The 16,675-nt window shown below is 33.4% G+C and overlaps 1 pseudogene; it reads left to right on the forward strand.

The window, feature by feature from the left end:
* The window catches only part of LOC137404825 (fumarate hydratase class I, aerobic-like), a 47,518-nt pseudogene that overhangs the window by 8,259 nt on the left and 22,584 nt on the right, over positions 1-16,675 (forward strand).

Raw genomic sequence — 16,675 nt, forward strand, 5'->3', positions numbered from 1 at the left:
ACATAAATTGACAGATTTATTAGGACGAAAATCGTCACAAAACGCTTGAAAAGCTTGGTTTAATAAAAGTTAAGACCGGAAATTGAAACGCCGGGCGACAGAGAATAGAACAATTAAGTCGTGCGCATTTCGCGAAAAAATAACGTGCACATTTCACCAGTGTATGGCATCGTCGACGGTTTCTGTAATTAACATAGGAGTACTGAAATCGTTTCATTTTTGCCGATTTCAAACTGACATTTTAGACACTTGAGTACTTTGGTATTCTAACTGATGTCCAACGCAGTGTAAGTAAAGGAAATGACGATATTTTTTCTAACGATTCTTATGAGATTATTACGATATTTAATTATAAGTTTGGATGACTACAGAACAATGACTACGTAGTACAGATTTTCTAAAAATCTATATAAATATCACAACTTCTTGATATTGCTAACTATGACTAATGTAAACAAAATTGTGCATTGGTTTTATATTATTACTATATTAATAGTATCGATTATTCTAATAATATCAGTGCATTTTACTTCTAATATTGGCCAATATCGCATTTCTCCTATTGCAGGGGGAAAGATATAAACATATAATCTTTTCCTTTCATTATTGCTGTTTGTTGTATATAATAACACCCACACCCAGTACATTACAGCTACCATTGCAGTTATCCTATTGCACTGCAGTGCCATTTGACTGCTAATATTGCATTTCTCAATCATCAGTACCCTTTCATTTTTTCCAATATCACTTTGGTCGTGGGCTGTATGACAGTGGAATTTCTAGTACATATAAATTTTATCGATACAACCGCATTACTGTTTTTATATACGATGTCAAAGCACAGGTTATAGACGAAGAACTGGTGAGCCATGATTAGTGTTTTAAGCCTGTAGGTAGAAGTCTCCATTCAATAAATACTGGCGAAAGCAAACTATTTTGTAGAATTTTTTAAAACATGCAAAATTTTTCAATACTGCAAGTATGAAGAATTCCAGTTTGCCTAGCAATGTCAATTTCATTATCAGTTATCTGTACACAAGTAGGACAACTCCGTGATGTGGCGTCACTCAGGGAGTTTTTTCGCCCCGAGCGCAGCGAGAGTCTCCAGGCGCGGCGCTCCAGATGAATGTGTTGGCAAGTGCGAGGCGATTTATTGCGAAGCGATTGAGTGCTAGGCGATTGATTGCGAGTGAGAGGCGATGGATTGCGAGGCAAGTGCAAGGCGATTGATTGCAAAGCGATAGAGTGCGAGGCGATTGATTGCGAGGCGATTGATAGCAAGGCGAGTGCGAGGCGATTGATTACGAGGCGATTGCAAGGCAAGTGCGAGGCTATTAATTGCTAGGCGATTGATTGTGAGGCGAGTACAAGGCGATTGATTGCGACGCAAGTGCGAGCCGATTGATTGCAAGGCAAATGATTGCGAGGCGATTAATTGCGAGGCGAGTGTAAAGCCTGGTTTCCATATACGCCGCAAAGCACCGGCGACAGCATCGCAGGCTATTGCGATAAAATGGGAGCCTACACGCCGCGGATCGCAGTGCACCGCCGGTGGATGCCGGCGGTCAACGCAAGAGTTTGCGCATGTTCAAATTTCGCAAACGGCTGCAGGCAAAACCTTCCCGAAATGCACTGTACGGATAAAGGTCACCATTATAGGAACGTCATGGCGAGCGAACATTTTATTTGATTACGCAATTATGTTTACGATACTATTAACGATGTGGCTTTTATGTGAACATTAAACTGCTCCGAGCACCCACCGCAAGTGTTTTGCTGCGCGATATTACCGTCGGTGCTTTGCTACGCATATGGGAACCAGGCTTAAGAGCGCGATTGTCAACTGCGAGGCAGGTAAAGACTGGTCGGCCGAGTCAGGGACTCGGCGACAAAGGTGCGCCATCGTCAACTGCAAAGTAACTGTCAACTGAACTCAGGGCCTATCTATTGGTATGCAGGCAGGCAGTCTATCCACTAAGCCAAACATGCTTCTTGCGATGCATTGGATTAATTATGCAGATAGTCATTAAGATTTAAGATACACATACCACTGTGTTGTGGCGCATAAATCACAAGACCATACCACTGTGGTGTGGTCACAAAATCTGGCTTCACGGTCTGGCCAGCTCATGGCTCTTATTATAGTAAGTTTAGCTATATACTAGCTTAAGTTAGTCAAATTTGCCAATTTACTAAATTTGTCATTGGCAACTTAGTGAACTTAGCCAATGGCAACTACATAACCTGCCACTGTTTATAAGCTGGTTTTATTACTCGTGCAGTGCTGGACATTCAGCCAGGATATGTAGAAAACCGTGTCATACACTCAATGCAACAACTACAGATCGTCTTTTATTAGAATATTTTTTGTCTGCAGATCAACCTAAACAAGCCCATGTCTGAGATACTCTCCGATCTGAGCAAACATCCTGTCAAGACCAGGTTGAGTTTAACAGGAACTTTAGTGGTAGCCCGAGATATTGCTCATGCCAAGCTTATGGAGAGGTTAGACAATGGAGAGGGCATGCCTGATTATATGCTGAAGTACCCAGTCTATTATGCAGGACCTGCTAAGACACCAGAGGTAGTTAATCTAGCCTAGTTTACAGGAAACATATAAATACAACTGTAGACTGGGTTGGTAAAGATATCAGAAGTTTGGTTAGACTGAAATCACTCTCTGGAAACTCTTCTGGTAGTCTATTACGTTATGTATGAATAATTTGTCTTTGTTTGTCTGTCTGTTTGTCCTCTGTAGAAATTTGCATGTGGTTTACTTTGATACTCCCCCAGGTTTTAGACACAGGTATTTTTTAATTAAAAAATAAAAAAAATCAGTCCATATGAGGTTTGAACACATGACACTCAGTCTATTGGACTGATGCTTTAGCCAACTGAGCTACTCAGCTACCTTCCAAAAACCTCAAAATAATTGTGTCATTGCCCATTTAGATAAATTACTCATTTCAGATTCTTCAACATCTAGAAGTTTCTTGAAGGTTATATTAAGGGAAGATCTTACATTGCCACTCCCATTTATAGTTTTTCGTTGAACAAGACAACGTTGCTTCATAGTATATCCAGAGATTAGTAATCTTATTCACCGAGAGTAATAATTATTGTAGAATATGATAGGATTGATGAATAAAGTTGAAAATTAACCAAATGCGAATTTCATCCCATAGTGTGACTCTCGCAACACTGAGTATTTCTACTAGTTATATTAAAAATGATTTTTTACAATTTAGTGTCTGCCAGGTAGGCTTATGGTCACAGAGTCTATATACTGTAAACATTCAGCCTTAGGTAACTTTTTAAAGCTATAGATAAAAGTAGTATAGTGAGAGCAGATCTACACACACTAGGCGGAGCTTAGGGAGCAGGAAGTGACATCACATCAGGATCTGTTTGATTGACAGTTGGGGGGCGGAGCTAGGCGGTGTTGAGTCATGGTGTGAGTCATGGCGATCTGTGTGATTCGTGGTGCGAGTAATGGTGTGAGTTGGTTGGTGACGTCGCGGTGGTGGTGTCGGTGGCCGAGTGGTGAGTCGGGCCGCGAGACGATTCGCGGTTGTATTTGGGATTATCGGATTTCGTTGGCGTCCGGTAGAGGTCGCTCTTCCGTGCCGTTTCGGGGATTGACGGAGAGCTCGGTGGCGACGGGTTGACGGACGGTGGCGGATGGATTTCGAGATCGTCGGAGCTTGTATGTATTTTCTTTTTTCCGATCCCGAATGAGAATGATGTGTCTGCGAACGAATATTCATTTTGATTGTAAACTTCATAAATTCTGAAATTATCCATCGCTGTTATGGTTCCACTACTTTTTTAAAGATAATGTATAAATTGATGAAGTATTATTAGTTAGTGTTGATTGTTACTGGAGCTTCTGAGGAGTTAACTTCCAATAGTATGAATATCGACATTATTTCTGAAAGAACTTCCCAATTGAATATGAAACAAAGAGAGTATAGAAGACCAACCAAGTCTAGATTGAACAGAACTACGTCATTACGAAGATCATCAAGAAAAAGTTCGGTAGTAAAGCGGATATTCGAATCCAAGGAAAATTATATGGAAGGAGATGAGAAAATTACGTCACCTATTGCAACAGTTTTTAAAACCGAGGAAATGCAAGAACCATGGAAATGGATTGATCTAAAAGTTTTGGATATTCCAGCTTCGTTAGAAGTAATACAAGCAAATAAGTCTGAAGAAAATGACAATTGTGAGATTGCGTTGCAATTCTTCGTTGAACGTAAGGGAGAGCGTGTGGTATTATGTTCGATCATCGATCCTCAAAAGTATAACATTCCCTCATCATTTCAATGGTTGACACCAGCTCTCATGATATTGGATCGAAGTGAGATTTACATGAACTCTAAGTCTTCATCAGGATTAAAACTTTTCAGAATTGACGGAGCATGCAATCTGAAGGAATTCAGAGAGAAATTAAACAAAGATTATAAACTCTGTATATCAAGACAGTAATGAGTTAAGGAAATGATATTATGATTAAATTTTATATAGTTTATTTGATGATATATCATAGGGATTTAAACTTACTATCAATGGATATGTTATTGAATAAAAGTTTTGTATATAAAAATGCTAAAACATAATATAAAAAAGACTATTGAATTTCATTCAATCCCAATTTTCTTCTTCTTCTTTCATTGTCGAATGAGAATGAACTGTCTACAATCAAAACATACATTATTTTTAGTGAGATATAGTAAAAGTAAGACATACATTCAGATTAGATGTACATATACTTATTATCTGTACTTTAATAACACTCCTGATGATCTCTTACTACACTTTATAATAATTGTACATATACTTATTCTCTGTACTTTATTAACACTCCTGATGATCTCTGACAGCACTTTATAATAATTGTACATATACTTATTCTCTGTACTTTATTAACACTCTTGATGATCTTTTACAGCACTTTATAATAATTGTACATATACTTATTCTCTGTACTTTATTAATACTCCTGATGATCTCTTACAGCACTTTATAATAATTGTACACATACTTATTCTCAGTACTTTATTAACACTCCTGATGATCTTTTACAGCACTTTAGAATAATTGTACACATACTTATTCTCTGTACTTTATTAACACTCTTGATGATCTCTTACTACACTTTATAATAATTGTACACATACTTATTCTCTGTATTTTATTAACACTCTTGATGGACTTTTACTACACTTTATAATAATTGTACACATACTTATTCTCTGTACTTTTTTACCACACCTGATGATCTCTTACAGCACTTTATAATAATTGTACATATACTTATTCTCAGTACTTTATTAACACTCTTGATGATCTCTTACAGCACTTTATAATAATTGTACATATACTTATTCTCAGTACTTTATTAACACTCCTGATGATCTCTTACAGCACTTTATAATAATTGTACACATACTTATTCTCAGTACTTTATTAACACTCCTAATGATCTCTTACAGTACTTTATAATAATTGTACATATACTTATTCTCTGTACTTTATTAACACTCTTGATGATCTCTTACAGCACTTTATAATAATTGTACACATACTTATTCTCAGTACTTTATTAACACTCTTGATGATCTCTTACAGCACTTTATAATAATTGTACACATACTTATTCTCAGTACTTTATTAACACTCTTGATGTTCTTTTACAGCACTTTATAATAATTGTACACATACTTATTCTCTGTATTTTATTAACACTCTTGATGGTCTTTTACTACACTTTATAATAATTGTACACATACTTATTCTCTGTACTTTTTTACCACACCTGATGATCTCTTACAGCACTTTATAATAATTGTACATATACTTATTCTCAGTACTTTATTAACACTCTTGATGATCTCTTACAGCACTTTATAATAATTGTACATATACTTATTCTCAGTACTTTATTAACACTCTTGATGATCTCTTACAGCACTTTATAATAATTGTACACATACTTATTCTCAGTACTTTATTAACACTCCTAATGATCTCTTACAGTACTTTATAATAATTGTACATATACTTATTCTCTGTACTTTATTAACACTCTTGATGATCTCTTATAGCACTTTATAATAATTGTACACATACTTATTCTCAGTACTTTATTAACACTCCTGATGATCTCTTAATACACTTTATAATAATTGTACATATACTTATTCTCTGTACTTTATTAACACTCTTGATGATCTCTTACTACACTTTATAATAATTGTACATATACTTATTCTCAGTACTTTATTAACACTCCTGATGATCTCTTACAGCAATTTATAATAATTGTACATATACTTATTCTCAGTACTTTATTAACACTCTTGATGATCTCTTACAGTACTTTATAATAATTGTACATATACTTATTCTCTGTACTTTATTAACACTCCTGATGATCTCTTACAGCACTTTATAATAATTGTACATATACTTATTCTCTGTACTTTATTAACACTCTTGATGATCTCTTAATACACTTTATAATAATTGTACATATACTTATTCTCTGTACTTTATTAACACTCTTGATGATCTCTTACTACACTTTATAATAATTGTACATATACTTATTCTCAGTACTTTATTAACACTCCTGATGATCTCTTACAGCACTTTATAATAATTGTACATATACTTATTCTCAGTACTTTATTAACACTCTTGATGATCTCTTACAGCACTTTATAATAATTGTACATATACTTAATATCTGTACTTTATTAACACTCTTGATGAACTCTTACAGCACTTTATAATAATTGTACATATACTTATTATCTGTACTTTGTTAACACACCTGATGATCTCTTACAACACTTTATAATAATTGTACATATACTTATTCTCTGTACTTTATTAACACTCTTGATGATCTCTTACAGCACTTTATAATAATTGTACATATACTTAATATCTGTACTTTATTAACACTCTTGATGAACTCTTACAGAACTTTATAATAATTGTACATATACTTATTATCTGTACTGTAATAACACTCCTGATGATCTCTTACTACACTTTATAACAATTGTACATATACTTATTCTCTGTACTTTATTAACAATCCTGATGATCTCTGACAGCACTTTATAATAATTGTACATATACTTATTCTCTGTACTTTATTAACACTCTTGATGATCTCTTACAGCACTTTATAATAATTGTACATATACTTATTCTCTGTACTTTATTAATACTCCTGATGTTCTCTTACAACACTTTATAATAATTGTACACATACTTATTCTCAGTACTTTATTAACACTCCTGATGATCTTTTACAGCACTTTAGAATAATTGTACACATACTTATTCTCTGTACTTTATTAACACTCTTGATGATCTCTTACTACACTTTATAATAATTGTACACATATTTATTCTCTGTATTTTATTAACACTCTTGATGGTCTTTTACTACACTTTATAATAATTGTACACATACTTATTATCTGTACTTTTTTACCACACCTGATGATCTCTTACAGCACTTTATAATAATTGTACATATACTTATTCTCAGTACTTTATTAACACTCTTGATGATCTCTTACAGCACTTTATAATAATTGTACATATACTTATTCTCTGTACTTTATTAACACTCTTGATGAACTCTTACAGAACTTTATAATAATTGTACATATACTTATTATCTGTACTTTAATAACACTCCTGATGATCTCTTACTACACTTTATAATAATTGTACATATACTTATTCTCTGTACTTTATTAACAATCCTGATGATCTCTGACAGCACTTTATAATAATTGTACATATACTTATTCTCTGTACTTTATTAACACTCTTGATGATCTCTTACAGCACTTTATAATAATTGTACATATACTTATTCTCTGTACTTTATTAATACTCCTGATGTTCTCTTACAGCACTTTATAATAATTGTACACATACTTATTCTCAGTACTTTATTAACACTCCTGATGATCTTTTACAGCACTTTAGAATAATTGTACACATACTTATTCTCTGTACTTTATTAACACTCTTGATGATCTCTTACTACACTTTATAATAATTGTACACATACTTATTCTCTGTATTTTATTAACACTCTTGATGGTCTTTTACTACACTTTATAATAATAATTGTACACATACTTATTCTCTGTACTTTTTTACCACACCTGATGATCTCTTACAGCACTTTATAATAATTGTACATATACTTATTCTCAGTACTTTATTAACACTCTTGATGATCTCTTACAGCACTTTATAATAATTGTACATATACTTATTCTCTGTACTTTATTAACACTCCTGATCTTTAATTAAATTAAACTAGTAGACTTGCTAGCATCACATTCTAACTGATATCTTCAAAATATGGAAAAGACTGTGAAGTGATATATAATACACAATCTTTCGATAAAATCATGACAAAATACTTTTGGTAAAGAGAACCCTGTTATCATTCATCAATCTTTGAGAGAATAAATGATACATACTACATTTATTCAAAACAATACATATATTCATTTTCTTTATATTCTCTTCAAAACGAATACTTACCTATACCCACCTTAGTACAATTCCTCCATCTGTCCATTGGGCCTTCTTTTTTTTTTTTTGCTCATCCCTCTATTTACTGGGCAAGAGACTGTTATGGAATGGTTAAGCCAAACCAAACAGGAGAATTCCATAGGCAAGCCTAGGAAAACACTCAGGTCGATTGCCAAGGCGCTTGTCCACACGACAGCCTGAACACAGCGACACTCAACGAACTTAATCGCGAGTAGCCGGCTAACAGAATTCTAGCTGAAGCATACAAGCCTTATGGTATCAACGCTCGATTGCCCCAAAATCTCAATCTGTATATAAGTAGGCATCAGGAGCAGGACTAAGTGATGAAAAGGAAAATTACACTGAGCAAGCTTCTTATACAGAGTATTGAAGAATAGTGGCGTATCCAACAGAATCAATGAAGCGAAAATAGTAAACAGATTTTCGCGAAATTGAATTTCGCGAAAGTGAATTTCGCGAAATTACACATTATATATATATTATATAGTCATCTTTCGCGAAATTGAATTTCGCGAAAGTGAATTTCGCGAAATTACACATTATATATATTATATAGTCATCTTTCGCGAAATTGAATTTCGCGAAATTACACATTATATATATTATATAGTCAACTTTCGCGAAATTGAATTTCGCGAAAGTGAATTTCGCGAAATTGGATTTCGCGAAATTACACATTATATATATATTATATAGTCAACTTTCGCGAAATTGAATTTCGCGAAAGTGAATTTCGCGAAATTACACATTATATATAGTATATAGTCAACTTTCGCGAAATTGAATTTCGCGAAAGTGAATTTCGCGAAATTGGATTTCGCGAAATTACACATATATATTATATAGTCAACTTTCGCGAAATTGAATTTCGCGAAAGTGAATTTCGCGAAATTGGATTTCGCGAAATTACACATATATATTATATGTGTAATTTCGCGAAATCCAATTTCGCGAAATCCAATTTCGCGAAATTCACTTTCGCGAAATTCAATTTCGCGAAAGTTGACTATATAATATATATAATGTGTAATTTCGCGAAATCCAATTTCGCGAAATTCACTTTCGCGAAATTCAATTTCGCGAAATTCAATTTCGCGAAAATCTGTTTACTATTTTCGCTTCATTGATTTTGTTGGATATGCCACTATTCTTCAATACTCTGTATAAGAAGCTTGCTCAGTGTAATTTTCCTTTTCATCACTTAGTCCTGCTCCTGATGCCTACTTATATACAGATTGAGATTTTGGGGCAATCGAGCGTTGATACCATAAGGCTTGTATGCTTCAGCTAGAATTCTGTTAGCCGGCTACTCGCGATTAAGTTCGTTGAGTGTCGCTGTGTTCAGGCTGTCGTGTGGACAAGCGCCTTGGCAATCGACCTGAGTGTTTTCCTAGGCTTGCCTATGGAATTCTCCTGTTTGGTTTGGCTTAACCATTCCATAACAGTCTCTTGCCCAGTAAATAGAGGGATGAGCAAAAAAAAAAAGAAGGCCCAATGGACAGATGGAGGAATTGTACTAAGGTAGGTATAGGTAAGTATTCGTTTTGAAGAGAATATAAAGAAAATGAATATATGTATTGTTTTGAATAAATGTAGTATGTATCATTTATTCTCTCAAAGATTGATGAATGATAACAGGGTTCTCTTTACCAAAAGTATTTTGTCATGATTTTATCGAAAGATTGTGTATTATATATCACTTCACAGTCTTTTCCATATTTTGAAGATATCAGTTAGAATGTGATGTTAGCAAGTCTACTAGTTTAATTTAATTAAAGATCAGGAGTGTTAATAAAGTACAGAGAATAAGTATATGTACAATTATTATAAAGTGCTGTAAGAGATCATCAAGAGTGTTAATAAAGTACTGAGAATAAGTATATGTACAATTATTATAAAGTGCTGTAAGAGATCATCAGGTGTGGTAAAAAAGTACAGATAATAAGTATGTGTACAATTATTATAAAGTGTAGTAAAAGACCATCAAGAGTGTTAATAAAATACAGAGAATAAGTATGTGTACAATTATTATAAAGTGTAGTAAGAGATCATCAAGAGTGTTAATAAAGTACAGAGAATAAGTATGTGTACAATTATTCTAAAGTGCTGTAAAAGATCATCAGGAGTGCTAATAAAGTACTGAGAATAAGTATGTGTACAATTATTATAAAGTGTTGTAAGAGAACATCAGGAGTATTAATAAAGTACAGAGAATAAGTATATGTACAATTATTATAAAGTGCTGTAAGAGATCATCAAGAGTGTTAATAAAGTACAGAGAATAAGTATATGTACAATTATTATAAAGTGCTGTCAGAGATCATCAGGATTGTTAATAAAGTACAGAGAATAAGTATATGTACAATTATTATAAAGTGTAGTAAGAGATCATCAGGAGTATTATTAAAGTACAGATAATAAGTATATGTACAATTATTATAAAGTTCTGTAAGAGTTCATCAAGAGTGTTAATAAAGTACAGATATTAAGTATATGTACAATTATTATAAAGTGCTGTAAGAGATCATCAAGAGTGTTAATAAAGTACAGAGAATAAGTATATGTACAATTATTATAAAGTGTTGTAAGAGATCATCAGGTGTGTTAACAAAGTACAGATAATAAGTATATGTACAATTATTATAAAGTGCTGTAAGAGTTCATCAAGAGTGTTAATAAAGTACAGATATTAAGTATATGTACAATTATTATAAAGTGCTGTAAGAGATCATCAAGAGTGTTAATAAAGTACTGAGAATAAGTATATGTACAATTATTATAAAGTGCTGTAAGAGATCATCAGGAGTGTTAATAAAGTACTGAGAATAAGTATATGTACAATTATTATAAAGTGTAGTAAGAGATCATCAAGAGTGTTAATAAAGTACAGAAAATAAGTATATGTACAATTATTATAAAGTGTATTAAGAGATCATCAAGAGTGTTAATAAAGTACAGAGAATAAGTATATGTACAATTATTATAAAGTGCTGTAAGAGATCATCAGGAGTGTTAATAAAGTACAGAGAATAAGTATATGTACAATTATTTTAAAGTACTGTAAGAGATCATCAAGAGTGTTAATAAAGTACTGAGAATAAGTATATGTACAATTATTATAAAGTGCTGTAAGAGATCATCAGGAGTGTTAATAAAGTACTGAGAATAAGTATATGTACAATTATTATAAAGTGTAGTAAGAGATCATCAAGAGTGTTAATAAATTACAGAGAATAAGTATATGTACAATTATTATAAAGTGTATTAAGAGATCATCAGGAGTGTTAATAAAGTACTGAGAATAAGTATGTGTAGAATTATTATAAAGTGCTGTAAGAGATCATCAAGAGTGTTAATAAAGTACAGAGAATAAGTATATGTACAATTATTATAAAGTACTGTAAGAGATCATTAGGAGTGTTAATAAAGTACTGAGAATAAGTATGTGTACAATTATTATAAAGTGCTGTAAGAGATCATCAAGAGTGCTAATAAAGTACTGAGAATAAGTATATGTACAATTATTATAAAGTGCTGTAAGAGATCATCAAGAGTGTTAATAAAGTACTGAGAATAAGTATATGTACAATTATTATAAAGTGCTGTAAGAGATCATCAGGTGTGGTAAAAAAGTACAGAGAATAAGTATGTGTACAATTATTATAAAGTGTAGTAAAAGTCCATCAAGAGTGTTAATAAAATACAGAGAATAAGTATGTGTACAATTATTATAAAGTGTAGTAAGAGATCATCAAGAGTGTTAATAAAGTACAGAGAATAAGTATGTGTACAATTATTCTAAAGTGCTGTAAAAGATCATCAGGAGTGTTAATAAAGTACTGAGAATAAGTATGTGTACAATTATTATAAAGTGCTGTAAGAGATCATCAGGAGTATTAATAAAGTACAGAGAATAAGTATATGTACAATTATTATAAAGTGCTGTAAAAGATCATCAAGAGTGTTAATAAAGTACAGAGAATAAGTATATGTACAATTATTATAAAGTGCTGTCAGAGATCATCAGGAGTGTTAATAAAGTACAGAGAATAAGTATATGTACAATTATTATAAAGTGTAGTAAGAGATCATCAGGAGTGTTATTAAAGTACAGATAATAAGTATATGTACATCTAATCTGATTGTATGTCTTACTTTTACTATATCTCACTAAAAATAATGTATGTTTTGATTGTAGACAGTTCATTCTCATTCGACAATGAAAGAAGAAGAAGAAAATTGGGATTGAATGAAATTCAATAGTCTTTTTTATATTATGTTTTAGCATTTTTATATACAAAACTTTTATTCAATAACATATCCATTGATAGTAAGTTTAAATCCCTATGATATATCATCAAATAAACTATATAAAATTTAATCATAATATCATTTCCTTAACTCATTACTGTCTTGATATACAGAGTTTATAATCTTTGTTTTAATTTCTCTCTGAATTCCTTCAGATTGCATGCTCCGTCAATTCTGAAAAGTTTTAATCCTGATGAAGACTTAGAGGCGATAGATAATTTCAGAATTTATGAAGTTTACAATCAAAATGAATATTCGTTCGCAGACACATCATTCTCATTCGGGATCGGAAAAAAGAAAATACATACAAGCTCCGACGATCTCGAAATCCATCCGCCACCGTCCGTCAACCCGTCGCCACCGAGCTCTCCGTCAATCCCCGAAACGGCACGGAAGAGCGACCTCTACCGGACGCCAACGAAATCCGATAATCCCAAATACAACCGCGAATCGTCTCGCGGCCCGACTCACCACTCGGCCACCGACACCACCACCGCGACGTCACCAACCAACTCACACCATTACTCGCACCACGAATCACACAGATCGCCATGACTCACACCATGACTCAACACCGCCTAGCTCCGCCCCCCAACTGTCAATCAAACAGATCCTGATGTGATGTCACTTCCTGCTCCCTAAGCTCCGCCTAGTGTGTGTAGATCTGCTCTCACTATACTACTGATAAACTATATAAAGCTGAATATTATTTACCATATACTATTGCTTGATGCAGATTTTACAGCTGCTAATATGCCTTGGTATCTTATTTTAAACTATCGACATATCATGTGTAGTGTATGCCCTTACTAAGTGTACCACATTCTCATTTGCTGATAGTTGGAGTCGTTTTCTCATGTTTGCAGAGTAAAACAATTACAAATTTATGTAAGTTTCTTTGATTTTTTAAACTAATTAATGATATTTGCCGTCATGGAAACTATGAGGCTATTTTGTATTGCTGCTGACCATTGCAGGGTTATGCCAGTGGCTCATTTGGACCAACAACAGCTGGACGAATGGACTCCTATGTTGAAGAATTCCAGGCGGTTGGCAGCAGTATGGTCATGCTTGCTAAAGGAAACAGAAGCAAGGCTGTAAGTATGACAACTCCTGACATGTACTTATATGATGAATATATACCGTAAAACCTTTATATGAACGTCACCTCTATTTGATCACCGCTATGGAAGAAGGGTTGAAAAATAGAGCGCCACTCTCTATTTGAACATCACCTCCATTTGACCAGTAGTTTGACTATGTTTGATATTTATGAATCCATAGTACCAAGTGATCAGTAAAAAAGTGTCCACAAAATCGTATTAATAATGAATTGTTTACATTAACAACAATCATTGTCTCTCAATTCTCTTATTGTCCACTCCAAATCTTTGCAATTGTTTCGTTAAAACTCTGAAAGCAGCACCATGGAAATAATGAATAACGATCTCAGGCTAATAATATTTCCTTGCTTAAAGCGGCCTTTTAATTCGAAGAACATGCATATAAAAACGGTTTGCAAGTTTTGGGTCAAAGGTTACGCCTAGTGTGCAAACCTTTACACATTGTATTTGTGCTAAACACAGGGCGTAAAAGTTTTGCTCTTCCAAAAAAATTGTTTGGGCACTAATATCTACTAGTTCAGCAGTGCAGAAAAAAAGTTGAGGCCAGAAGACATTGTGAAAAGTATTGGACAACTAGAAGATGTTTGTTCCATCGAAAGCAACAATCGGAATGGAACTATCCGAGTAAACGATGGAAATATTTTTGTTTTAAAAATGGTAATTTGTGTTTCTGCATGTAATATACATGTAAGTATGGTTCGTTTATGTCACTTGTTCATGAATATATATTTATAGCATTTCATAGATTATCATTATATAATTTATAAAATTGCAAATTTATAGCATATTATTTGATAGGATCATTGCGGTAATCTGATCATGCAATGGATCGATACTCATAACTCCACTTATATTGCACTTAGTTTTAGTTAGTTTCAGCTGCAAACTATAGCAAACATATCTGTGAGTGCAATAATCTTTTATTCAACTATATTAAATATAGATATAAAATAAAAATATATCTTCAAATTTAGAATGAAATACAAATTGAAAATGCCAACAAATTGCAAAGAAAGACACAGGCTATAATATCATCGCAGGTCAATTGCAAGCGATAGATATCAACTGGTAGCGATATTTCTCAGTTTCTCTATGCATATTTACTAAGAGATTTTTGACAAGTTGGAGGTGAGTTAGCAGATTTATTGCATCCAAGAGGTTTGATATCGCTCCACCGGAAAAAGAGTGAAATTATAGGCGAGATTTGTTTCACCCGTAATAGAACTAAATTTATTTTTCCTAATTTCTTATGGGCCATTTGAAAAATACACCGCCAGTCTCTATTCGAGCACCCCCTCCAATTGACTACTAGTAGTATGTAGAGAGCAGATCTACACAAAAAAGTGACGGATCCAGCGGGGAGATAGTAAAAGGGGGTTGCGAATTAAATTGGCTAGGGGTGTAGATTGAATTGGGTGGAGTTGAATGAGATGTTGGGGTTTGGGGGGAAATTGTGGTGTAGAGTAGGGGGTTGAATTCGAGGGGGACGGATCCGCTCCCGGCGTAATCGGCGGATTATCTGTGGATGAGTCATCCGATTAGCGGGGGATGAGTCATCCGATTAAACGCGGATTATCGCGGGATTAGTCGGGGGAATCGTCGCGGATTAGTCGGCCGAATCGTCACGGATTATCGGTGGATTAGTGGGGGGTGAATATCTGGGACATCGAGGGCTGGTTGGTTTTCCGGAGTGGATCTCGCGGATTATCGAGGAGAGCGAGAGGAGAATGTTATATATTTGGTTGAATGAGAGATAAGTTTTTATTATAAAATATAAACTATAAATGTTACAAAAATTCAAAATCATTCTGTCATTCGTTTTAAAAAGGAAAGTTTTGGAATACATCTTTCATCAATTTCTGTGTCACATTGAAGAACTAAAATAAGAGTTGATTTTCCCAAAGAATTGAGAAACTGAACAGGAAGTAACAAATCTAACCCTTCATTTTTTCCAATATTATCATAAATGAAGGTATCTTTAGGTGCAGTAGAATTTGAAATAGGCTGGAGATTACAGATAAAGTCAATATCTTGAAAATTCGATCCTGGAGGACATTGCAACATTGAAAGAGTAGAGTTATATCCACATAATTCTCCTCTGTAGAATAATTTGAAATCAATTAGAATATCGATTGTGGAATTTTGAACTGAATATTCACATTCAGAATATGTTAGAACTTGTTCAGATGAAGCTGACACTATAGGATTAAGGTATAGGTTTTCTCCATCTGTTTCATCTTCATTTAGTAGTTCTTTACATGCAAATCTGTGATTGCCTGGTAATGGATAACCACAATGAAAGTAGTCTGATGGAAATATTCTTCCACATGTTTCATTATTCTTGTGATATAAAGTAGTTTCTTCGAATGGAAGTAGTAATGAAACTTCAAATTCATTGAGTGTTCTGCTTAAGCAGCTATTCACATCGGTAACATATTGAATTCTTTGATTTCCATTTATTATTCCCGTAAACCGTAAAATGAGAAATATTATAATGTGCAAATTCATTATAGTCATAGTGTCTTTTTAAAATACTACTCTCTTGAGTGAAGTAGGCAAAGAAAATGAATAAAAAGTATGTCGATATAATATATATAGTTCATTCTTCAAAATTATCTTGAAATAGTATACAAAAA

This window comes from Watersipora subatra, chromosome 9, assembly GCF_963576615.1.
Source record: "Watersipora subatra chromosome 9, tzWatSuba1.1, whole genome shotgun sequence".
NCBI lineage: Eukaryota > Metazoa > Bryozoa > Gymnolaemata > Cheilostomatida > Watersiporidae > Watersipora > Watersipora subatra.